The 26794-nt window shown below is 47.2% G+C and overlaps 1 protein-coding gene across 42 annotated transcripts in view; it reads right to left on the reverse strand.

Moving 5' to 3' along the window:
* Positions 1–26794, reverse strand: part of TCF7L2 (transcription factor 7 like 2) — a 278623-nt gene that overhangs the window by 71079 nt on the left and 180750 nt on the right. The window lies entirely within an intron of this gene.

The following is a 26794-nucleotide window of genomic DNA, read 5'->3' on the forward strand; positions in this document are numbered from 1 at the left end:
GTGAACCAAGAGAAAAGCCCAAAGTCTTGGAGATCTGACCACCGCACCATGTGTATGACAATGCCCAGCTGGGGCCACCGGCGGACGCTGCCATTGTCACCGAGGGGATTTCTTACACAGGGGTCTTCTCTCTAATAGAAAAGAAGATCTTTCGAGAGACGCATCACCTCACAACAGTAGATGATGGTCAAAAGCAACCAATTGTCCACCCCGTCGTCAGTGATGTTACTATTAACCCTTCACAATAGGAGAAAATTGGAGGAATCACACAAGAGGCAATGATGGCAGATAAGGACTCAGAGGAATATATGGAAGGGGCTGTGACCCCCAGATTAATCCTGTAACATTGTATCTACATTTTGTATCAGTTTCAAAATGTATCAAGTTCATTTTTAACAAACAGTTGTGATCACAGTTGTGGTTGGAGTTTTTGGAGAGGCCACATAATGTGCCATAAGATGAACCTGCAACATTGTATCCACATTTTGTATCCATTTAATACAAATCAGTTCTAAAACATTTCAAATTAATTCTTGGAAAACGGATGAGATGTAGAGGAATGCAAAAGTATGATGCCGAGTATGGAAACCGCCAGATAAACAGTTCAGATCACAGGGAAATATCCGGACATATATGATATCTAGGAAAGTTCCGCCAAGGAAAGAACATCCAACGTTCTCCTGATCACGGTGAAGTCTATTGTCTAAGGCGGCTTAAGATATTATTCTACTTAAAGACAAAAAGGTTGGAGGTCAAGAAATAAGCAAACAAATTGCTGCCGAGCCCCCCGGGGAGAGCAGACCTCGCTCCGCGATTTGTATAGGTGAATAACATTAGAGCAGAGTTTACTTATTGTTCGGAGCTGAGGAGGACGACGCTGACACTTAACAAATAAGAAAAGAGAAAGAGATTAATGGGTCGCCATATTGAAGAAATCAGAAGGAAATGTAAACTCAAGAATGTGGTGGCTTCTTCGGAGGTTCCTCACAATTATCTCAGAAAATCTTGGTTAACTTAACAATTTCTATCAATCTGGTGGAAAAGTCACAAACTGATACAAAATATTACAGCTGGATACATGAGGGCCAAAGAACTGTGGGGACAATGAGATGGATAAGAGGCCGCCTTATTAAGAAGAAAACAAAAGAAACATTGCACGGTGGTGCATCTTCCTATATAGCCATAACATTCTGATGACCTATCCAATGGGTAGGCAATCAATATCAGATGGGTGGAGATCCAGGTTTTGGCCCAACCACTGACCAGCTGTTATAAGCCCCGATGGTGCCACACGTAAACACATTGTACCGAGCTGCATCTTTACTCAATGTATAGCGTCCGCCGCCGGGTTCTACACAACAGCTATATTTAATGTGTTTATATCTACAGCTGGTGGTGGTGCCGGGAGTCAGACCCTCACACGTCTAATAGTGAGGACTTATTTTATAGATATCTTTTCAATATGTTGTAACCTGACAACCCATTTAAAATTGCCATACACTGAAAGTACCAAAAACATGGCTGCTCAGCTTGGCCACAGGAACAATGATGGATACATGATGTGGCCAACCTGTCTCGGTCAACAACATTTGCAATAAGGAGATTGTGGAGATCTGAACCAAAATTGGTGCATCTGGCCAACGTCTATCTAATGTCGACTTATGCTTCATAAAATCCATCATTTCTGCAATCTGAGACATCTATTGTGAAGAGCGGGGGTCCAATAGCCCACCACGTCACATCAATACTGGAGACAATGCAACATGTGTAATAATGAGACCGTCCATCTGGACCGAGGCATCCCAACATGAACTTGCAGCTCCTCGGCCGCCGGGGGGCGAAGGTTGTCCTGCTTCCATTAAATCTTGATAATTAATCTCGATTTTTAAGACATTCTCATTGAGCTACCTTGTATCCGCTCTGCAGAGCCGTGCACAATTTACGTTGACCTGACTGTGTCTTAGAAGTGACAATCTACCCCCCTGCCACTAATTCCCGCAGGACACACTCCGTCTCTTTCTCTTCTACCTGCTTGTAGTAGTTCTTTTATGAGAAGGACCACCCAGATCCCTTCTATGTCGTACTCCCCAAGAGCCCAGGACAAAGCTTCTTCTGCCTTTATTCTAGCTCCGTTGATGGCTCGGCAGTACAGCGTCGATCCTCCCGCGTTATTACAGCTGCACATCAAGACTTCATTTATCTGCTGCCTCCAGCCTCTATCTACCCGTTATCTGGATGACAGTAATTATCAGATTCCTGGACACCGGCTCAGAACTGAATTGTCGAGGGATCGATTTATGATAATTATCTTATCTGTCCGGGTGATACATAATTGTTACATAGTATCATGTCAGCTGTCTGACCATGACTGGTGGGGCCTGATGGGCTGGTGTACACTGGGAGGACGACGAGGGAGGGTACGGTTGTGGACCAATGGGAACATTACCTATTGAGGGTCTTGTGCCATCAGAATCTGGCATGAGACTTCCGTCCTATGGAGAGACCCTACAAGAGAAGGGGCAGCTATACATAGATCACATTAGGAGGTGAAACCTCCCACCAGTGACCCCAGAAGGGAAAGTGCAGGGACCGACTGCACTGGTGTCTGGTAGGTCACTGTCCACGCAAACCTCAACGTTCCCCACAATAACAATAACTGTATCAAAAATCCATTAAATCACAACAAAGGGGACTTTAATCATGTTGATTCCACATTTCTATGTTGCCCAGAAGGTATTCTTTTCTGGGACTTAATGGTGGTCTTTAATTTACGGTATTTTTTATGTGCATGTTGCAAATTGTGCTGATCGTTCATCATGATGGATGAAGCTCTGTCCATATCAGCGCAGGATTCAAATTGAATTAAACTGCAGCACATTGGGGCCCCGTCATCATTTCCTTACATTGGACGGCAGCAAACCGCAAAAGAAACTGCAAATCAAAATCCCCCCCAAATGTAATTGTCACTTTCTTTGGCTGTAATGAAGACACAGGGGCTGAACCACAAGACCGACAACCTGGGCCTCCTCTTCCACACCCTAAGAATGAAACCGTGGAAGTGAACATTTGTGGCTGTGTAAGGACCGGCCAGAGGACGAAATCCGCGACCTTGTGAGCGAGCGTCTGATACAATGTATCTACCAATGTTTGATGATACAATGTATCTATAAAAAGAGGCTGAAAGTTGCAGATATGCAGCAGAGATAACAGGCGGGAGATGTTACTGAGAGCCGTCTCAAGGATGCTCTCTCTTGTCTTATTCCAAGTACTCTCCAGCGTAGACATGCGTGGAGCCATCTGTAAATGCGGCTGATGCGGCTCTTCAACTCAAGCGTCAGTGTTCACAAAATATCAGCCTAATGCTAAAAATAATAAGGGACAAGGTGAACGACAAATTAGGGAGAATGGAATGGAACTGGCGCGTGGTGAAGGCATTATCTGCTGCCGCAGAGGCGGCGGATGGGGGGGCGGCAAGCGGTGTCACCAGAAGAGGAGGCGCTGTACAACATGATTACTCCAGGAGATTCTGTATCACAAAGATGATCCACTACCCGGGGAGGGGAGGGGAGCGCTCGTATCCTGACACAACGGTAAAATCCATTGTACTTAATCAGAAACCCCCAATGCAGACTAGCGAGAGTCGCGGAGCGAGCGAAGACGGATCCATCCTGGTCACAGTCCTTAATGAGGAGGATGAATCTCGCCTGTGGGATGAGCCAACCTGGAAGCGCCGGATGCCATCTTTCATCTTTTTTTTTTCCTTCCAGGGTTCACTGCCCCGACTTAGCAGCTGCATTTGGTGGCAGGCGTCCAGGTAATTACAAAGAAGGGACTTGGATTACAGCAGACGCTACCTGTAATGTAATGGCCGAGCAGGCAGAGCGCGCTCAGGTGTGACCACCTGGAGTCCTGGGCAGGTGAAGAATGCCACCTAATGCCTGCCCGGATCCGCAATTACTGCCTATTCAATGTTTAATACCGTGTACAGTGCACAGATTAAAGGGAATCTGCATGTACCTGTCTCATGGATCACAATCATTGTCCTGCCTCGTTACCGTTTATTAACGTGACCTGACCGTTATAATTAGTTTCCAGAAAACCGGACAGACAAGTGGAAATTCCTCATCGTCTCATTGGCTCCGGAGCCATGTTATTGTAGCAGAATGTATCAAGTACACATTCCCTACACACATTGCAAGTGCCAGTGTCCACCACATGGGGCAGTATAGTTGCAGCTCCCAGACACAGAATGACCCCTAGTGGTGGCAACTGGTAGCCGAGATTTGACATTTGTGTGTATGGGGGGGGGATAAAGGAACAAAACTCTGTGCTAAAAAAGACGGGCATCAAAGGCCGCTCCTATTTTAATGTCAGGGGCACGTTATGTCTTGTCAGATCTGGCAGCATTCATGTCGCGCTAATGTAACTGGGACTAATTTTTAACCATGTCCCATAGCCATTGATTGCTGAATAGATCAGCTCATGTCTTTCACAGAGGGGAAGATCTCAGGGTCCTGGTGATAAAGGACGCCCCTGAACTTCGGCTAATGTAAAGGGTTTGGGCATCATGGCTGGTGAGGAATAAAAGGCTTGTCTGAAACAGATCTCCTGGTGCCGTGGAGTCTACTGGATCCTGGTGCCGCGGAGTCTTCTGGACCCTGGTGCTGCAGAGTCTGCTGGATCATGGAGTCTGGTGGATCCTGGTGCCGCGGAGTCTGGTGGATCCTGGTGCCGCGGAGTCTGGTGGATCCTGGTGCCGCGGAGTCTGGTGGATCCTGGTGCCGCGGAGTCTGGTGGATCCTGGTGCCGCGGAGTCTGGTGGATCCTGGTGCCGCGGAGTCTGGTGGATCCTGGTGCCGCGGAGTCTGGTGGATCCTGGTGCCGCGAAGTCTGCTGGACCCTGGTGCTGCAGAGTCTGGTGGATATATCTATAGTCTGAGCATTAAGGCGGCTCTTAGCGGACACATGCGTAGAGATTCTGTCATTGCCACCATTTTTTTTACACAGTACTTTTTGTAACTAACTTGATGGCACAAAGATGCAGTACCTCAGCTCTACAGAAGCTATGCACAGAGGATACTCATCTGGTCTGTGACATTAAGGACTGCCGTCCCTACTGACCAGGGTGGTCATCGCAATATGAAATCGGTGCAGCCTTACGGGGTTCTGTGGGTAAAGGGGGTCCACCTGTTTGTGGGGTGAATTATTATGGACACATTAGGGGGTGCTCTGTAATGTTCTACTAGTTAATAAGAGCCCGTAGACTATCTCTGTGCCAGGCCCGTCTGACGACTGTGATGGCTCCAGAGAAAAATATCACAGCGCTGATGAGACCATGCACCAATGGTTGTGTGCTTGGCCTGAGTCCTTCACAAAATGACTCTGCAGCGACCGTATCCTCCTCAGGAGCCACCTCAACCCGCGCTCCGCCACAACGAGTGCCGGTGAAACATACTGTCACATCGCAGGTGAAGTTCCTGCAGTCCCCACTTCTGAGTCAATTAGCGCAGTCGATCAAGTAGGGTCTTCGTTTAACTTTGCCTGGGGGTGAAGATGTGGAGAGAAAGTCTTTGTTCTCTGCACCTCTCCTTGGTCATCTTCAAGACGACCTTGCTGTCCTATCTACTCCTGCTTCCCTCGTTACCATGCATATTAAATGATATGTGCCCCTCAGCCATCCAACCGCAGCCACACGGGCAGGGAAACGGCTCCAAGTTAACTAGTTAGCTCCACTTAGCTGCAAATACGAGGAAGGAATGAAAGATACAATGAGTGATACAATAACTGGACAATATAGTGGATAACGGAGAGTGGTAGAGCAGGGTATTTCCAAGCCGCGCCAATGACTACCAGATCATGAGGATTGAAGATTAATGTAGCTTTATTTGTGCACAAATAAAGCTACATTAATCTTCAATCCTTAGGATCTGGTAGTCATTGGCGCAGCTTGGAAATATCCTACTCTACCGCTCTCCGGTATCTGCCAATTTGGGGACCACTGCCGTGACTCGGAGTTACTTACATGCTGTTATAGGAGTTGTGACTTTCACAACCCCTGTAGGTGAGTTTAACCACCCCTCTTCACACCGCCCCCCCTTTCTACCAGGGTAAGACCCTATTGCGCTCTTTTTTCCACAGTTTTTTCTTCTGGACAATATAGTGAACAGAAGATCCAATGATTGGAAGATACAACGACCGATACAATAACTAGTGAATACAATGATTAAAAGATACAATAATCAGTGGATACAACGACCAATACAATAACCAGTGAACACAATGATTAGAAGATACAATAACAAGTGGATACAACGAATGATACAATAATTAGTTGATACAATGATTGGAAGATACAATAACCAGTAGATACAATGACTGGAAGATACAAAAACTAGTGGATACAACAAATGATACAATAATTAGTTGATACAATGATTGAAAGATACAATATGTAGTGGATATAATGACAAATACAGATACTTGAAGATACAATAACTGGAAAATAGAGTAAACAAAAGATCCAATGAATGGAAGATACAACGACCGATACAATAACCAATGAATGCAATGATTGGAAGATACAATAACGAGTGGATACAATGAGGACTGGATACAAAGACAAACTGGAAGATACAATGAGTAGAGAATACATTGATTGATACAACATAAGAAACAATGAGTAGGGGACACAATGACTAGAAGATGCAATGTGGAAGTCACAAAGACAATGTCTATCAGATATAATAACTGTAATACAGAAGACGAAAGATACAATACAAGAACCCAATGTAGCAGTCTCAAGTGGCCACATTACAGACATCATTTGCGGCATTGTTTCCAGGACAGGGCGGGGGAGGCGCTGGCGTTGTGTTTTCTTTCCTCCTGACTATAAGTGCAGGGTTAGATGCCTATAGTTGCAGTTAGATGGGGAAGATAACATTGCATAAGTATTTCCTCTGAGTCCCCATTCATCTAGGTGAATGTGGCGTCGGTTGTACGTCCCGTCCGGTGGCATCTGAGTGCGGATCGATACATCATAGGGTATCTGCAACCCTCCAAGTCCATTCACACTCACATCGGTGTCAGGAATCATTCGGCGGTGGCCAAATGGCAGATACAAGCAATTCTCCGCTGTTTGCCGACATGTGCCACCATTTTTTATTACTCATTTCTCAATAGCAGGAAGGATTCAGCAAATCTCTTCTTGCATCCACTGCGGCCTTGTGCACTAGGACTCTCGCATTCGCGGGAGACGGTGTCAGCACCTGGCGCTAATATTACTATCGGGCGGTGCATCCGGAAATGTAAATATTCCTAAGTGCCGGCTCTTTCCTCCTCCCCTGAGTGCGTCTTATTACCCGGCGCCTCCTGTAGATACATTGTATCCACATGTGAGGCATCCGGGGAATATGTGACACTAACCAGGGATGATATCTCGGCCACTAATGATCTGCACCAGGTCTGATGGAAGGGAAATGTCACCGGGGTGCAGGTCAGACAGATTCACCATCTTTAGCTGCTCTCAGTCCTCCGCCATCACAGAAGACGCGGCCCCTTTCATGTCGGCTAATTAAATTCTAACATTTTGTCAAACAGCTTAGTGTATGCGGCCAATAAGCCGGCTCTGCCTAAACAGGGCTTTACAGTAGAGCTGTGGCTGCCCGTACTAATGAGGGCACCGGGATTCCCATACAGCGCCCCCCATAGGGCAGAGAAGGAACTGCAACCCACACCTTTCACCAAACACAGAACCATCCATAATAAAATGTAAGCAGGAAAGGGTTAAAGTCCAAAAACCAATTCAGAGAAGGGGCGCCCCCCAAAAACCAGCCGCCTGTCGAGACGCTAAAGAGCGCCACATGATCCGGATTTTGTGAAAAGTGGTTCTAGACATCGAGCGCCCATTTATTCTGTAAGAACCAAAGAGAGGATTGTAAAAATATTTAATAAGACATTCATGTCGGCGACTTTGATGTAAAATTCCCAGTGAAAACCTCTGATAAGAGAGGAGTTTTGTGCAAAATGAATGGGATCCCCCCTCATCTAGAAAAACAAGAAAACAAAACATAAAGGAAGGTATTTTACAGGCGAGAAATACATACAATGCCAAAAGCAATGATCCTTTCATCTGATCCCGCTCCTCTCGATACATGACAAGGGGAAGAGAAAATGTGTTTTGTTTCTGTCGACTTTAAAAAATAAAAAAGGAACTGAGTTATTAAAAATGTATAAATCCCATGTTCAATGCAAACAGCGGTTATAGAACGAGCGGAAGACGTTAGAGCGCGGCGCGGCCCTGGCGCTGCGGGGGAGGTCACCGGGTCAGGACTACAACCACCATCATGTGCAGCGCAACCGAGACCAAAGCTGCTCATCTGTGATACTGTGTATCTAATGTCTGCTGAGCTGTGTATGAAATCCTACCCTGTGTGATACGGTCTGCTGAGCCGTGTATCTAATGTCTGCTGAGCTGTGTATCTAACCTTATGTGTGATACTGTCTGTTGAGCTGTGTATCTATTTCTATCCTCTGTGATACTGTCAGCTGATCTGTGTATCTAATTCTATCCTGTGTTATACTGTCTGCTGAGCTGTGTATCTAATTCTATCCTGTGTTATACTGTCTGCTGAGCTGTGTATCTAATCCTATCCTCTGTGATACTGTCTGCTGAGCTGTGTATCTAATCTCCTGTGTGATACTGTCTGCTGATCTGTGCATCTAATCCTATCCTGTGTGATAATGTCTGCTGAGCTATGTATCTAATCCTCTTCTGTGTGTTTGTGATTCTGTCTGCTGAGCTGTATCTAATCTTATCCTTTGTAATACTATATGCTGAGCTGTGTATCTAATCCTCTCCTGTGTGATACTGTCTGCTGACCTGTGTATCTAATCCTCTCCTGTGTGATACTGTGTGCTGAGCTGTATCTAATATTATCCTTTGTAAGACTATATGCTGAGCTGCTGTATCTAAATCTAATCCTCTTCTATGTGATACATCATAGAGTGTTAATAATAATAATCATCACATGAAGCCATGAGTATCGATGCTGTGGATCTGCCTCCTCCCTGTGGACACCGTGCACTTCCTGCTCTTTCCAGCAGGTGGCGATGTCAGCAGCTGCCTCCCTCCCTCTTGGTCGAGCTCTTTCCATATTTACACAAGTTTTTTAATTAAAGCAGAACATGGCGGGCTCCTGCCTCGTGGACGTTATAGCTCCGCAGAGGCAGGTCTGATAGTGTGGGGTCCGGCTTGTCGCTGGCGGAGGGGCTCACACGCTGCGCTGTGTGGGGGTCCGTGTGATGGATAACCTATATTTGTACTTTATATACCGTAAACGTTTACACACCAGGGCGGGTGGTGAGGGGAGCACTGCAGATACATTTCCATCATTTTGAATGTTTTGCAGCCTCGGGGTCCGGACATCTCCTACGTCTATGTAGCAGGTAGATCCGGGCCCCTCAGGAGCCCACACGGCCGTCGCCTTTATTACATTTGTGTTAATTTTTTCCTGTTTTTCTTGTTTTGCACCAAGTTCCTCTCGTACATTGCACCTTCTTTGAAGTCTATTTTCTACCTGATCATCTGTATTTTTATCTTTATCACTGTTGCGGGTGTTTTTTTTCTTTAAGTCATACCATTTTTGCACAAATGCGCCCTGTCGCTCTCCCCCAGAGCGTGTGATTGTACGCTGGAAATAGAGTCGCCGGCATCATTGACTTTAAATTCTCAGAAAGATGAAACACAAGAGTAAAGAATATTTTTTTTTTTAGCAAAAATATGAATTTACTTGAGGAATTATGGGGAATTTGTTGCAAAAATCAACAAAGAATAAAAAAATTCAAAAAACAAAAGTGACTTTAAGAAACACAAATGAGGAGTCCGGCCCCTTATATCTACAGGACGGAGAAATGAGGAGTCCGGCCCCTTATATCTACAGGACGGAGAAATGAAGAGTCTGGCCCCTTATATCTACAAGACGGAGAAATGAGGAGTCCTGCCCCTTATATCTACAGGACAGAGAAATGAGGAGTCCGGCCCCTTATATCTACAGGACGGAGAAATGAGGAGTCCGGCCCCTTATATCTACAGGACAGAGAAATGAGGAGTCCGGCCCCTTATATCTACAGGACAGAGAAATGAGGAGTCCGGCCCCTTATATCTACAGGACGGTGAAATGAGGAGTCCGGCCCCTTATATCTACAGGACGGAGAAATGAGGAGTCCGGCCCCTTATATCTACAGGACGGAGAAATGAGGAGTCCGGCCCCTTATATCTACAGGACGGAGAAATGAGGAGTCCGGCCCCTTATATCTACAGGACGGAGAAATGAGGAGTCCGGCCCCTTATATCTACAAGACGGAGAAATAAAGAGTCCAGCCCCTTATATCTACAGGACGGAGAAATGAAGAGTCTGGCCCCTTATATCTACAGGACGGTGAAATGAGGAGTCCGGCCCCTTATATCTACAGGACGGTGAAATGAGGGGTCCGGCCCCTTATATCTACAGGACGGAGAAATGAGGGGTCCGGCCCCTTATATCTACAGGACGGAGAAATGAGGGGTCCGGCCCCTTATATCTACAGGACGGTGAAATGAGGAGTCCGGCCCCTTATATTTACAGGACGGAGAAATGAGGAGTCCGGCCCCTTATATCTACAGGACGGTGAAATGAGGAGTCCAGACCTTTATATCTACAGGACGGAGAAATGAGGGGTCCGGCCCCTTATATCTACAGGACGGTGAAATGAGGAGTTCAGCCCCTTATATCTACAGGACGGAGAAATGAGGGGTCCGGCCCCTTATATCTACAGGACAGTGAAATGAGGGGTCCGGCCCCTTATATCTACAGGACAGTGAAATGAAGGGTCCGGCCCCTTATATCTACAGGACGGAGAAATGAGGAGTTCAGCCCCTTATATCTACAGGACGGAGAAATGAGGGGTCCGGCCCCTTATATCTACAGGACGGAGAAATGAGGAGTCTGGCCCCTTATATCTACGGAACGGGGAAATGAGGAGTCCGGCCCCTTATATCTACAGGACGGTGAAATGAGGAGTCCGGCCCCTTATATCTACAGGACGGTGAAATGAGGAGTCCAGACCTTTATATCTACAGGACGGAGAAATGAGGGGTCCGGCCCCTTATATCTACAGGACAGAGAAATGAGGAGTCCGGTCCCTTATATCTACAGGACGGAGAAATGAGGAGTCCGGCCCCTTATATCTACAAGACGGAGAAATGAGGAGTCCGGCCCCTTATATCTACAGGACGGAGAAATGAGGAGTCCGGCCCCTTATATCTACAGGATGGAGAAATGAGGAGTTCAGCCCCTTATATCTACAGGATAGAGAAATGAGGAGTCCGGTCCCTTATATCTACAGGACGGAGAAATGAGGAGTCCGGCCCCTTATATCTACAGGACGGAGAAATGAGGAGTCCCGCCCCTTATATCTACAGGACGGAGAAATGAGGAGTCCGGCCCCTTATATCTACAGGACGGAGAAATGAGGAGTCCGGACCTTTATATCTACAGGACGGAGAAATGAGGAGTCCGGCCCCTTATATCTACAGGATGGAGAAATGAGGAGTCCGGCCCCTTATATCTACAGGACGGTGAAATGAGGAATTCGGCCCCTTATATCTACAGGACGGAGAAATGAGGAATCCGGCCCCTTATATCTACAGGACGGAGAAATGAGGAGTTCGGCCCCTTATATCTACAGGACAGAGAAATGAGGAGTCCGGCCCCTTATATCTATAGGACAGAGAAATGAGGAGTCCGGACCCTTATATCTACAGGACAGAGAAATGAGGAGTCCGGACCCTTATATCTACAGGACGGAGAAATGAGGAGTCCGGTCCTTTATATCTACAGGATGGAGAAATGAGGAGTCCGGCCCTTTACAGTGGGTACGGAGAGTATTCAGACCCCTTTAAATTTTTTACTCTTTGTTTTATTGCAGCCATTTGGTAAATTCTCATTAATGTACACTCTGCACCCCATCCCCCATCTTGACAGAAAAGAACAGAAATGTACAAAGTTTTGCAAATTTATTAAGCAAAAAAACCCCTGAAATATCACATGGTCATAAGTATTCAGCCCCTTTGCTCAGACACTCATATGTAAGTCCCATGCTGTCCATTTCCTTGTGATCCTCCTTGAGATGGATCTGCTCCTTCATTGGAGTCCAGCTGTGTGTAATTACACTGATAGGACGTGATTTGGAAAGGCGCACACCTGTCTATATAAGACCTCACAGCTCACACTGCATGTCACACCAAATGAGATTCATGAGGTCAAAGGAACTACCCAAGGAGCTCAGAGACAGAATTGTGGCAAGATACAGATCTGTCCAAGGTTACAAAAGAATTTCTGCAGGTTCCTAAGAGCACAGTGGCCTCCGTAATCCTTAAATGGAAGAAGTTTGGGACCCCCAGAACTCTTCCTAGACCTGGCCATCTAGCCAATCTGAGCAAGCAATCATGGGAGAATAGCCTTGGTGAGAGAATTAAAGAAGAACCCCAAGATCACTGTGGCAGAGCTCCAGAGATGCAGTAGGGAGATGGGAGAAAGTTCCACAAAGTCAACTATCACTGCAGCCTCCACCAGTCGGGCCTTTATGGCAGAGTGGCCCGATGGAAGCCTCTCCTCAGTGCAAGACATGTGAAAGCCTTCATAGAGTTTGCAAAAAAACACATGAAGGATCCCAGACTATGAGAAATAAGATTCTCTGATCTGATGAGACGAAGATAGAACTTTTTCGTGAAAATTCTAAGCGGTATGTGTGGAGAAAACCAGGTACTGCTCATCACCTGCCCAATACAATCCCCACAGTGAGACATGGTGGTGGCAGCATCATGCTATGGGGGCAGGGACAGGACGACTGGCTGCAATTGAAGGAAAGATGAATGTGGCCAAGTACAGAGATATCCTGGAAGAAAACCTCTTCCAGAGTGCTCTGGACCTCAGACTTGGCCGAAGTTCACCTTCCAAAAAAGCAATGACCTTAAGCACACAGCTAAAATAACAAAGGAGCGGCTTCAGAACAGCTCTGGGACCATTCTTGACCGGCCCAGCCAAAGCCCTGACCTAAACCCAATTGAGCATCTCTGGAGAGGCCTGAAAATGGCATCCACCAACGTTCACCATCCAACCTGACGGAACTGGAGAGGATCTGCAAGGAGGAATGGCCGAGGATCCCCAAATCCAGGATTCCAAGAAGACTCATGGCTGTAGTAGCTCAAAAGGGAGGGTGCAAATACTCAATACTGAGCAAAGGGGATAAATACTTATGACAATATGATATTTCAGTCTTTCTTGTTTAATAAATTTGCAAAAATTTCTACATTTCTGTTTTTTACTGTGAAGATGGGGGATGGGAAGATGGGGTGCAGCGTGTACATAATAAGAAAAAATACCAAATGGGTGCAATGAAACAAAGAGTGAAACATTTAAAGAAGTCTGAATACTTTTCGTACCCACTGTATATCTACAGGACGGAGAAATGAGGAGTCCGGACCCTTATATCTACAGGACGGAGAAATGAAGAGTCTGGCCCCTTATATCTACAGGATGGTGAAATGAGGAGTCCGGCCCCTTATATCTACAGGACGGAGAAATGAAGAGTCTGGCCCCTTATATCTATAGGATGAAGAAATGAGGAGTCCGGCCCCTTATATCTACAGGACGGAGAAATGAGGAGTCCGGCCCCTTATATCTACAGGACGGAGAATGAGGAGTCCGGACCCTTATATCTACAGGACGGAGAATGAGGAGTCCGGCCCCTTATATCTACAGGACGGAGAAATGAGGAGTCCGGCCCCTTATATCTACAGGACGGAGAAATGAGGAGTCCGGCCCCTTATATCTACAGGACGGAGAAATGAGGAGTCCGGCCCCTTATATCTACAGGACAGAGAAATGAGGAGTCCGGCCCCTTATATCTACAGGACAGAGAAATGAGGAGTCCGGCCCCTTATATCTACAGGACGGAGAAATGAGGAGTCCGGCCCCTTATATCTACAGGACGGAGAAATGAGGAGTCCGGCCCCTTATATCTACAGGACGGAGAAATGAGGAGTCCGGCCTCTTATATCTACAGGACGGAGAAATGAGGAGTCCAGCCCCTTATATCTACAGGACGGAGAAATGAGGAGTCCGGCCCCTTATATCCACAGGACGGAGAAATGAGGAGTCCGGCCTCTTATATCTACAGGACGGAGAAATGAGGAGTCCGGCCCCTTATATCTACAGGACGGAGAAATGAGGAGTCCGGCCCCTTATATCTACAGGACGGAGAAATGAGGAGTCCGGCCCCTTATATCTACAGGACGGAGAAATGAGGAGTCCGGCCCCTTATATCTACAGGACGGAGAAATGAGGAGTCCGGCCCCTTATATCTACAGGACGGAGAAATGAGGAGTCCGGCCCCTTATATCTACAGGACGGAGAAATGAGGAGTCCGGCCCCTTATATCTACAAGGTGAACAGCATCGCTTCATGTGTCCATCCTTACATCACTTTATGTAGCTGGATTGCCCATCATTAGGTGGCATAATATACTCAGCTGACCCCCAAAATATCTGCCTGTAGATTTAGTTCACTGTGAGGTCATTATTGACACGGATTACTGCGCTCAGTGGTGACTGCCCGGGCACAATGGGCTTTCTGCCCCCGTACTTTTATCACTCGCTTGCATCGGGTAGCACTCTGCACGTTATGGCGGGTGGTGCAGATCATTGTATCCAGCAGCATAGCGGGTGACGCAGGAGCAGCGGGTGCACAGGTGACATATTGGACAGAGGCCTCACCCATAGTCCTGACACTGTAGACGGTCAACACTAGAGGGCGATGCAATTACATACTTCTTCAGGGTATGTCCATTCTGGTCACTAGAGGTTAGATATTACACACTGCAGCCTTAGTTTACACTAAAGGACCACACATTATATTAGTAGGTCTTTCACACTTAAGAGTATTACGTCTTACCTACAGTATATACAAAGGTTACGTATCAAAAAACATAAAAAAAACACGTGACAGACATGTAGTACCCATTCCTGACCACTAGAGGGGAGTGTAGGTACAAATGCTGTAGGTATTCCTGACCACTAGAGGGCCATATAATATACAAGCTGTACCCACTCACAACCACTAGAGGGCGACATAATATATAAATAATGAAGCTACCCGCCACCACTAGAAGGCGCCACACACCATAAAAGCGGTGTCTACTTTTGGTAAAAAGAGTGCAAAGCCTTATATACTAACTTTAATAATTGTGGCTCTTAATGGGCCGTACACATACAGGCTGTAGGAATTTCTGGCAAATAGCAGCCGACATAACAGACAAGTGTTACCACCATCCGCACTAGATGGCCTCATGTAATATAAGTTATGTTGTTCCCTGGCCACTAGGAGGCGGAGTGTCATACAGTGAAGCCCTATTTCACCACTAGAGGGCCACATACAGAGTGCTCCCAATTTGGAGGAGGAGGTGGGCTGTGACATCACGTATTGTGAATGGTGGATCCTGTATATCTACAGTACATGGAGGTGTTATCAGTCATTGTACAGGAGGAGAAGGTGAGCTGTGATATCACTTATTGTGAATGGTGGATCCCGTATATCTACAGTATATGGAGGTGATATCAGTCATTGTACAGGAGGAGGAGATGAGCTGTGATATCACTTATTGTGAATGGTGGATCCCGTATATCTACAGTATATGGAGGTGATATCAGTCATTGTACAGGAGGAGAAGGTGAGCTGTGATATCACTTATTGTGAATGGTTGATCTCGTATATCTACAGTATATGGAGGTGATATCAGTCATTGTACAGGAGGAGAAGGTGAGCTGTGATATCACTTATTGTGAATGGTTGATCTCGAATATCTACAGTATATGGAGGTGATATCAGTCATTGTACAGGAGGAGGAGATGAGCTGTGATATCACTTATTGTGAATGGTGGATCCTGTATACCTATAGTATATGGAGGTGATATCAGTCATTGTACAGGAGGAGGAGATGAGCTGTGATATCACTTATTGTGAATGGTGGATCCTGTATACCTATAGTATATGGAGGTGATATCAGTCATTGTACAGGAGGAGGAGATGAGCTGTGATATCACTTATTGTGAATGGTGGATCTCGTATATATACAGTATATGGAGGTGATATCAGTCATTGTACAGGAGGAGGAGATGAGCTGTGATATCACTTATTGTGAATGGTGGATCCTGTATACCTATAGTATATGGAGGTGATATCAGTCATTGTACAGGAGGAGGAGGTGAGCTGTGATATCACTTATTGTGAATGGTGGATCTCGTATATATACAGTACATGGAGGTGTTATCAGTTATTCCAAGAAAAGAGAAAAAGTCCAGCTCACCAACCGTCCTGCTGATAATATCCAATTCCTGCGCACGGAATATGGCTAGGCAGCCGTACAATTATAGAAAAAAGCAGCAAATTTCCAGCGCCAGGAGAAGCTTAATTAAAAATCCACTTTATTATGAAAAATAAAATAAAAAACAGCAGGTACAGCATATGTCGGATGGCTTACAGAAAAACGCGTTTCGACGCTCAGGTCTTAATCATGTTATCAGTTATTGTACAGGAGGAGAAGGTGAGCTGTGATATCACTTATTGTGAATGGTTGATCCCGTATATCTACAGTATATGGAGGTGATATCAGTCATTGTACAGGAGGAGGAGGTGAGCTGTGATATCACTTATTGTGAATGGTTGATCCCGTATATCTACAGTATATGGAGGTGATATCAGTCATTGTACAGGAGGAGGAGGTGAGCTGTGATATCACTTATTGTGAATGGTTGATCCCGAATATCTACAGTATATGGAGGTGATATCAGTCATTGTACAGGAGAAGTACGTGAGCTGTGATATCACTTATTGTGAATGGTTGATCCCGAATATCTACAGTATATGGAGGTGATATCAGTCATTGTACAGGAGGAGGAGGTGAGCTGTGATATCACTTATTGTGAATGGTGGATCCCGAATATCTACAGTATATGGAGGTGATATCAGTCATTGTACAGGAGGAGGAGGTGAGCTGTGATATCACTTATTGTGAATGGTTGATCCCGAATATCTACAGTATATGGAGGTGATATCAGTCATTGTACAGGAGGAGGAGGTGAGCTGTGATATCACTTATTGTGAATGGTGGATCTCGTATATATACAGTATATGGAGGTGATATCAGTCATTGTACAGGAGGAGGAGGTGAGCTGTGATATCACTTATTGTGAATGGTGGATTTCGTATATCTACAGTATATGGAGGTGATATCAGTCATTGTACAGGAGGAGGAGGTGAGCTGTGATATCACTTATTGTGAATGGTGGATCTCGTATATATACAGTATATGGAGGTGATATCAGTCATTGTACAGGAGGAGTACGTGAGCTGTGATATCACTTATTGTGAATGGTGGATCTCGTATATATACAGTATATGGAGGTGATATCAGTCATTGTACAGGAGGAGGAGATGAGCTGTGATATCACTTATTGTGAATGGTGGATCCCGAATATCTACAGTATATGGAGGTGATATCAGTCATTGTACAGGAGGAGGAGGTGAGCTGTGATATCACTTATTGTGAATGGTGGATCTCGTATATATACAGTATATGGAGGTGATATCAGTCATTGTACAGGAGGAGGAGGTGAGCTGTGATATCACTTATTGTGAATGGTTGATCCCGTATATCTACAGTATATGGAGGTGATATCAGTCATTGTACAGGAGGAGTACGTGAGCTGTGATATCACTTATTGTGAATGGTGGATCTCGTATATATACAGTATATGGAGGTCATATCAGTCAGTACAACCCTGCCTCAGATGATATGGGGACTTGATTGATGCTTCCTGAAAGCACAGGGTGTATAATAGTAATATAGCGCCAGTGGTCGGTATGTAAACTGCAATATTACCATTTTTGCTCTTTAGTATTAAATTAGTTAAAACGTAAAAAAAACAAAACAATAATTGAGAACAGTTTTTTAAAAATATATGTAACACAAAAAACTAGATGCAAACAATGGTCCCTTTTTCTGCTGACAGTTTCCCTTTCCAGGGTTAAGGTTCCAGGCAGGAGCTGAGTATTATACAGACGTGTATTCATAATATGCAGAAACAATGAGATAATCCGCAGATACAATGTAGCCGTTCCCTGCTCTCACTGCTGCACGTATACAAGACCTCCAGCTAATTTGGTCTCTGTCAGAGTCAGCCTTGCTCAGTATATGGAAGGTGAAGAAGACAATGTTGTTACAAAACCGACGGAGGAGCCTTTCAGCGCCTTCAATAGTCGCCGCATTGTGTTATGAGCGCAACGCAAATTGAATGAAGTCGGTTCTGAGTTGAGATTAACGGCTCTTAACTGCTGGAATTAGTTCAAGGCCCCGCGATGATCCAGCTCGCGCTGAATGATTCACACATTATGTTTAGAACCAGCAGACAATTCAATTGCATTTATTTAAAACACATTATCCGCACAATTCCGAAAATCTGCCATTATCAGACGTGTGGAAAAGCGAATGTGGAAGGAAGAACACAATGGGCTGCACCAAGGAAGCCGACCTGCGGGATTTACTGCCGACACCACCAGGGTCCAAGGAGCCGGACAGGTCCTGGGCGGTCATACTGGCCTCGGGTCAGAGGCGTAGTGGGGGGTTCAGCTCCGGGGGCGAAATATCTGAGTGACCCCTAACCAGGGAACTGCATATACAACTACGGAGGCGCAGACTAATCATGAGTATAGGGAACCTGAGCAGATGACCACACTGTTACTGGAAATCACCAAACAAAGGCCAACGCTGATATTACCGCCATATGGTGCCATATAGTGGTACGTACCGTCCTACAGACCATACAAGAGATTACAGCACAGTTATAGATGGTGACTGACTGCTGACATTCTAAATGATGGAGTCCATCATTTGTCAAGTGTTATCCATCTGGCCCAGACCGGCATAACGACTTCTCCACCCACAACTCATCTGCAGAGATTACAACAAACACATTTGACTTCTCACATTCCCAGCTCCATCCCCATCTATTCCCGACCTGCACAAACTCCTCATCCTGCTGATACCCCAATACTGAGGCGCTGCTGCTGTATGTGTCCCCATTACTGATCCCACATAATGTCCACCAGTGTGCCGCTCAATGTCCACCACTGTGCCCCCCAAAATGTCCATCACTGTGCCCCACATAATGCCCACCACTGTGCCCCACACCACTGTCCCCCACAGAATGTCCACCACTGTGTCCTCATAATGTCCACCACTACGCCCCCCATAATGTCCACCACTGTGCCCCCCATAATGTCCACTACTGTGCCCCCCATAATGTCCACCACTGTGCCCCACATAATGCCCACCACTGTGCCTCACACCACTGTGACCCCCATAATCTCCACTACTGTGCCCCACACCAGTCCCCCACAGAATGTCCACCACTGTGTCCTCATAATGTCCACCAGTACGCCCCCCATAATGTCCACCACTGTGCCCCCCATAATGTCCACCACTGTGCCCCACATAATGCCCACCACTGTGCCCCACACCACTGTGACCCCCATAATCTCCACTACTGTGCCCCCCACCACTGTGCCCCCCATAATGTCCACCACTGTGCTCTACATAATGTCCACCACAGTGCCCCCCATAATGTCCACCACAGTGCCCCCCATAATGTCCACTACTATGCCCTCCACCACTGTGCCCCCCATAATGTCCACTACTGTTCCCCCCACCACAGTGCCCCAGGGTCCACCATTTTGCCCCACATAATGTCCACATCTGTGCCCTACACATAATATCCACCACTTTCCCTCACATAATGTCCTTCACTGTGCCCCTCATAATGTCCACCACTGTGCCCCCACCACTGTGCCCCCACATAATGTCCACTATTGTGCCCCCCACCACTGTGCCCCCCAAAATGTCTACACTGGGCTCCACATAATGTCCACAACTTTGCCCCCATATAATGTCCAATATTGTGCCCCCTACCACTGTGCCCCCCAAAATGTCTACACTGGGCCCCACATAATGTCCACAACTCTGCCCCCACCACTGTGCCCCCACATAATGTCCACTATTGTGCCCCCCACCAATGTGCCCCTTACAAAGTAAAATGCATTGTTTGGGCCTTCTAGTTTTTAAAATTGCCGATTCAAAAATATTAATGCCCTGGAAAAGTGCTCTAGAACACAGTGGCCACATCTTGCCTCCTAGAAAATAATAATGCCTCCATTGCGCCCATTTCAGTCACATTACCCTGAGAGCCCCTATAACAATAATGCTTCTTAAGTGCCCACTTAACATTTAATAATGTTTCCAGAGTCCCCCCGTATACAGCTCACTATACACAACACAATGGGCCCCACAGTAGCCCCCTTCAACTGTGTGACAGTCTCCAGTGCCCCCCCCCCCTTTATGGCCCTCAATAGCATCACCCACTGTAATACAGCCCCAAGTATTTCCCCCCACACTGTAATATGGCACTTAGTAGTCCCCCCACTCTGTGATATGGCCTCAAGTATTTTCCACACACTGTAATATGACCCCCAGTATTCCCCCCACATTGTAATATGACCACCAGTATTCCCCCCACAGTATAAAGTATAATATGGCCCCCAGTATTACCCCCACACTGTAATATGGTTTCAAGTATTCACCCCACATTGTAATATGGCCCCCAGTATTCCCCCCACATTGTAATATGGCCCCCAGTATTCCCCCACATTGTAATATGGCCCCCAGTATTCCCCCCACATTGTAATATGGCCCCCAGTATTCCCCCCACATTGTAATATGACCACCAGTATTCCCCCCACAGTATAAAGTATAATATGGCCCCCAGTATTACCCCCACACTGTAATATGGTTTCAAGTATTCACCCCACATTGTAATATGGCCCCCAGTATTCCCCCCACATTGTAATATGGCCCCCAGTATTCCCCCACATTGTAATATGGCCCCCAGTATTCCCCCCACATTGTAATATGGCCCCCAGTATTCCCCCACATTGTAATATGGCCCCCAGTATTCCCCCACATTGTAATATGGCCCCCAGTATTCCCCCCACATTGTAATATGGCCCCCAGTATTCCCCCCACATTGTAATATGGCCCCCAGTATTCCCCCCACATTGTAATATGGCCCCCAGTATTCCCCCACATTGTAATATGGCCCCCAGTATTCCCCCCACATTGTAATATGGCCCCCAGTATTCCCCCCACATTGTAATATGGCCCCCAGTATTCCCCCCACATTGTAATATGGCCACCAGTATTCCCCCACATTGTAATATGGCCCCCAGTATTCCCCCCACATTGTAATATGGCCCCCAGTATTCCCCCATATTGTAATATGGCCCCTAGTATTTCCCCCACATTGTAATATGGCCCCCAGTATTACCCCCACTTTGTGATATGGCCCCCAGTATTCCCCCCACATTGTAATATGGCCCCCAGTATTCCCCCCATATTGTAATATGGCCCCCAGTATTTCCCCCCACATTGTAATATGGCCCCCAGTATTCCCCCCACATTGTAATATGGCCCCTAGTATTTCCCCCACATTGTAATATGGCCCCTAGTATTCCCCCCACATTGTAATATGGCCCCTAGTATTTCCCCCACATTGTAATATGGCCCCCAGTATTACCCCCACTTTGTGATATGGCCCCCAGTATTTCCCCCACATTGTAATATGGCCCCCAGTATTACCCCCACTTTGTAATATGGCCCCCAGTATTACCCCCACTTTGTGATATGGCCCCCAGTATTACCCCCACTTTGTGATATGGCTTATACTCCGGAGACCTCTTTTCCCTTCAAATAACATTTACCTCCTCTCACATCTGAGAAAGTAGGAAAAGGTTGGGTTTTCCATAACACGACCCATCGAGAAAAGAAAAACTGTGATTGTGCCCTGAGTGGTGAAAGTCTCCGCCACCAACAGTACCATGTGCCACATGACGGAACAGCATCGCCCCCCCCATCAAGGCTTCACCCTTTAAGAAGACCCCACGGAACATCTCATCATAAAATACAATTTTTGGGAACGGTTGATGCCCAGGAGCGGTGATTTGGTCGGTGCCGGTGTGTGGGAGATTGGATTACAGCGTGGTGCCGAGGTCTGGGACTTATAGCGGCTGCTAATTCTTCCACTGTAGAAACTTCTGGTGGATTTTTCTGAATCCAGGACGTTATTCCTCCTCTCCCCCCTCAATCCAGGAACATAAAACTCTCTTAGAAAGACTTAGCCCTCCTCTACATCACCGTGTGGGATCCCGGCCAGGAAAAGATTGGAGTATCTCGAAATCACATGCAGGAAACACAAGCCAAGAAAATGTGTCCTCCAACTCCGAGTCACGCGGCATATTCTCCGTAATCTCAGCCGATCCCATTCCAAGCTGCGTGGATTCTGCTGCATTACAGAGCTTTATATCACAATCGTCCCCCCCCCTCTATTGGGTCCAGCCCTACGGTGGGCACCACGGGAATAGGCTGCCCCCCATCCTATCTAGTATGGACTCCCCCTTCTACCTTGGTCGTATCTGGACTTCAAAAGGAACTTTACCCCTGATATGGGGCAAGTACAGTCCGGTCTGTGGCATTTCTGCCGTCCTCTGGATGAACAGGTTAATTTTAGGCTAAACTTGGATTTCTGTTTTCAAACTATTATGAAATATTGTTGTATTTCTCCTATTTATGTATCTACCAACACAAACATGTGGACGCGCAGAACTACAAGACAGATGTTGTGGAGCCACAGGTGGTAACTCAACAACCCACAGAACACAAGAAGGAAAGAATAAGGTGGTCAACTTTGCCAAAAGCTCAGTTTTTAAGCCAAAAGATTGCCCCTGTTCACATTACCCAGTAAAACTATTGCTCTTGATCTGGATTCTGGCGTTGAGGGCTGACACTTTTTAATCTCGTATCTATCTCACTGATACTTATACCCGGAGGAGCAGGGGACCATTGTGCTCCGGTCTTACTTCATGCCATAGAGGAAGATGTGGTGAAGAGAATCCCATTAATCTTTTTGGCCGGGGTCCCTCTGCTCAGCCCTCACCATTAGCGGATACAGACAGGATCAGTATCCGGGCCCTTTCCACTCCTATAACCCATCATAATGCACAATTCCCCCTGCTCTGGAGGTAGATATGGCCCCCTGACCTCCCGGGCCCCTGTGCAAGACCAGTATCCGGGCCCTTACAGTCCAATATCTCATCATATTGCATAATTCCTCCTGCTTTGGAGGCGGTGGTGGCCTCCTGACCTCCGGGCCCCTGTGCAGGATCAGTATCCGGGCCCTTTGTGGTCCAATTTCTCATCATGATTCCCATACCTCCTGCTCTGGAGGTAGATATGGCCCCCTGACCTCCCGGGCCCCTGTGCAAGACCAGTATCCGGGCCCTTAAAGTCCAATATCTCATCATATTGCATAATTCCTCCTGCTTTGGAGGCGGTGGTGGCCTCCTGACCTCTGGGCCCCTGTGCAGGGGTCATTATATTGGCCCTTTGTGGTCCAATTTCTCATCATGATTCCCATACCTCCTGCTCTGGAGGTAGATATGGCCCCCTGACCTCCCGGGCCCCTGTGCAGGATAAGTATCCGGGCCCTTTACAGTCCAATATCTCATCATAATGCACAATTCCCCAGTTTTGGAGGTGGATGTGGCCCCCTGACCTCCCGTGCCCTTTACAGTCCAATATCTCATCATAATGCACAATTCCCCAGTTTTGGAGGTGGATGTGGCCCCCTGACCTCTCGGGCCCCTGTGCAGGATAAGTATCCGGGCCCTTTACAGTCCAATATCTCATCATATTGCACAATTCCCCAGTTTTGGAGGTGGATGTGGCCCCCTGACCTCTCGGGCCCCTGTGCAGGATAAGTATCCGGGCCCTTTACAGTCCAATATTTCGTCATAATGCACAATTCCCCAGTTTTGGAGGTGGATGTGGCCCCCTGACCTCTCGGGCCCCTGTGCAGGATAAGTATCCGGGCCCTTTACAGTCCAATATCTCATCATATTGCACAATTCCCCAGTTTTGGAGGTGGATGTGGCCCCCTGACCTCTCGGGCCCCTGTGCAGGATCAGTATCCGGGCCCTTTACAGTCCAATATCTCATCATAATGCACAATTCCCCAGTTTTGGAGGTGGATGTGGCCCCCTGACCTCTCGGGCCCCTGTGCAGGATCAGTATCCGTGCCCTTTACAGTCCAATATCTCATCATAATGCACAATTCCCCCAGTTTTGGAGGTGGATGTGGCCCCCTGACCTCCCGGGCCCCTGTGCGGCTGTACCAATGATCTGTCCGCCCCTGGCCCTCACTCCCTTACACTGTAATTTGGGGGGGCGCTGACCGTCCATCCGGACATTACACCGTAGACAATAGTGGCAAAGTGATGCAGCGAGTTGAGGAGAGCCACAGACGTTACCTGAGGCAGCTCTTCACAGGGGGTTCCTAGAGGAGAGACCCCCACAATATCTGCATGTGTGTATATAGCTGTACACGGTGCTGGGTGCGTGAGGGATTTTCCGCCCGTCCGTCCACTATTTCCTGTGGGATTTTGGCTTTTGCAGATTTATGGCAAAAAATAAAACAGAGGAAGAAAAGTGAAGATGTGAGCGAGACGCGAGTCACAATAACCGCAGCCGTCATCCGATCCGGCCGCCTCCGTGCAGCCATGGACGGCGCGTGTCAGGGGGCCATGACCGGGGCTCGCTCTCTTCAGACTCGTGTGTCCACGCTCGTTCCCGGTAAAGCTCTTCACTTACTTTCATTGCCTGGGATTTAGGCTTCTTTCCCTCCACTGCCAAAAATGAGTCACAGAAGCAGAAGTGCCCTCTGATGTATACTCTGCTCACGGGGTGCGGAGAGGAGCGGTCAGGATCCCGCGAGTATCAGGCACAATGTATCCATAACCACAGGAAGGGGGAACTCCGGGGACACCCCAGTCACTACACCGAAGAGCCCTCCACACCCCCCGAATCTACACCAGCATGCAGACGGACACTCTGACAACACTTCCTGTCAGCGGCCAGAGAGTTTGGCTGCAGCGCTGCAACTCTGGACCGGAACAGGGTTCCTCAAGGGATGGGTGCACGCTAATTTGTATTAAAAGGGGTGTTTCTCAAGATGTCTGGGGGTGTTGTCTGGTAGGAGTGGGGGGAGGGATAACATCCCAGTTTGGTTCAATGCACTTTTTAGGTTCCATTGTATATTAATTGTAGCATAGCACAGCGCCCCTGGTGGCGGAACTGAGCCACTGCCTTTATATCCATTGTTACCAATAGAAGACATTGCTGAGTGACTGTGCAATGTCCTAACAATGGCGGCCGGCGCTCGGGGGAGGAGCAGTATTTCAGCCCATGCACCGTCCGCATGCCGCGCCGCTCCTCCCGTCCAGAACTAACCCTGTTATCTCATGGTCTGCAGTTTAGGACAATACTGATATCCTCCTAAATTGTCCTTCCACCCTGTTTTTTTTTCAGCTTTTTGCTGAAAACCAAAATAAAATGTTAAAAACCTTTCATCTTTTTATGTTTTTCTTTATTTCATCTTACATTGTACATTTTCTTTTTTTATGTTAATATTTTATTTCCCCGTCCTTCACCCTTATTGGAGTTAAAAAAAAATGGTCTGAAAACCTAAAAGCTTCTGTTCCTGAGCGCAGTGCACACGATTACACACAATACCTGTATTCATTCATTAGCTGCGCCACCTTGGTTGCTGCCTATGCAGAGCGCAGCAGTGGAAGTGAGCTTGTCATCAGCTGCTGCGCTTTGCAAAATGGAAAATCTCATTTCATTATACAGACCTCTGAATTATACTCTGCCTATGCAGAGCTCAAGAAAAACTCATCTGTAGTGCTGCGCTCTGCATAGGCATCATAAAGCGCCCACTTTCTGCTCTGCTGAAGATGAAGAGCTCCCCTCTTGACAGACAGGATGTGGGGGAGTGGAGATTTGTGATCCTATAGACTTTGGCGCCTGAGGTCACTATGTATGTATAGCGTCACATTCAGAGGCTGCGTTGCTGATGGCGAACCCCGTATCTGCAGGACTGTAACGTCGGCACTCACCATTCCTGCATCCATTATCCTCCACCTGGAGCAGTGGAGTAATGAGGATGTGCTGTTGACCTGTGGACCCGCCGCCGCCGCAGCCGCCGCAGCTCCCGGGGCACACTGGCGATTCCTCGCTCTATCCGCGGCTCTGGCTGCGGGCAGCTCGGTAATTACTGCGCCTTATTGCAATTATTTCTATGTTAGAAGCCTAAAACGTTCCGAATGCCCAAGGTTCATCAGAGAAACCTTCAAAAGCCACTCTCCTCCGGCGGAGCAGGTCTGGATGTGCCGCGCGGCCGCGGAGGATGGGACCCGGCTTAGGCGAAGTTTTAATGATTATCTGGGTCTCCTTGGACCACGGCCCCTGAAGCCGGTCATTAACAGGCAGGAAATGCCCGCACCCACCGTCATTACCACTTCATTATGGATGGTGTTTGTAGTGAAGGCCGTCGCCTTTATGGGAACATTTCCTAACAAGAAGCCGCTTGTGTTCCTCCAGGTTTGGGATCCGATCACCTGCTGCGGAGATATTTGGCCGGCAGCAGATTTGCATTATAATGGGGTCATTCTTTACCCCCCCCCCCCACGTCTCTCTTGGCAGCTCACGGTAATGACTTGTGAGGGGCACAGCGGCACCGGCCCTCCACCCACAG

The sequence above is a fragment of the Anomaloglossus baeobatrachus genome, chromosome 5 (genome assembly GCF_048569485.1).
Source record: "Anomaloglossus baeobatrachus isolate aAnoBae1 chromosome 5, aAnoBae1.hap1, whole genome shotgun sequence".
In the NCBI taxonomy this organism is placed as follows: Eukaryota; Metazoa; Chordata; class Amphibia; order Anura; family Aromobatidae; genus Anomaloglossus; species Anomaloglossus baeobatrachus.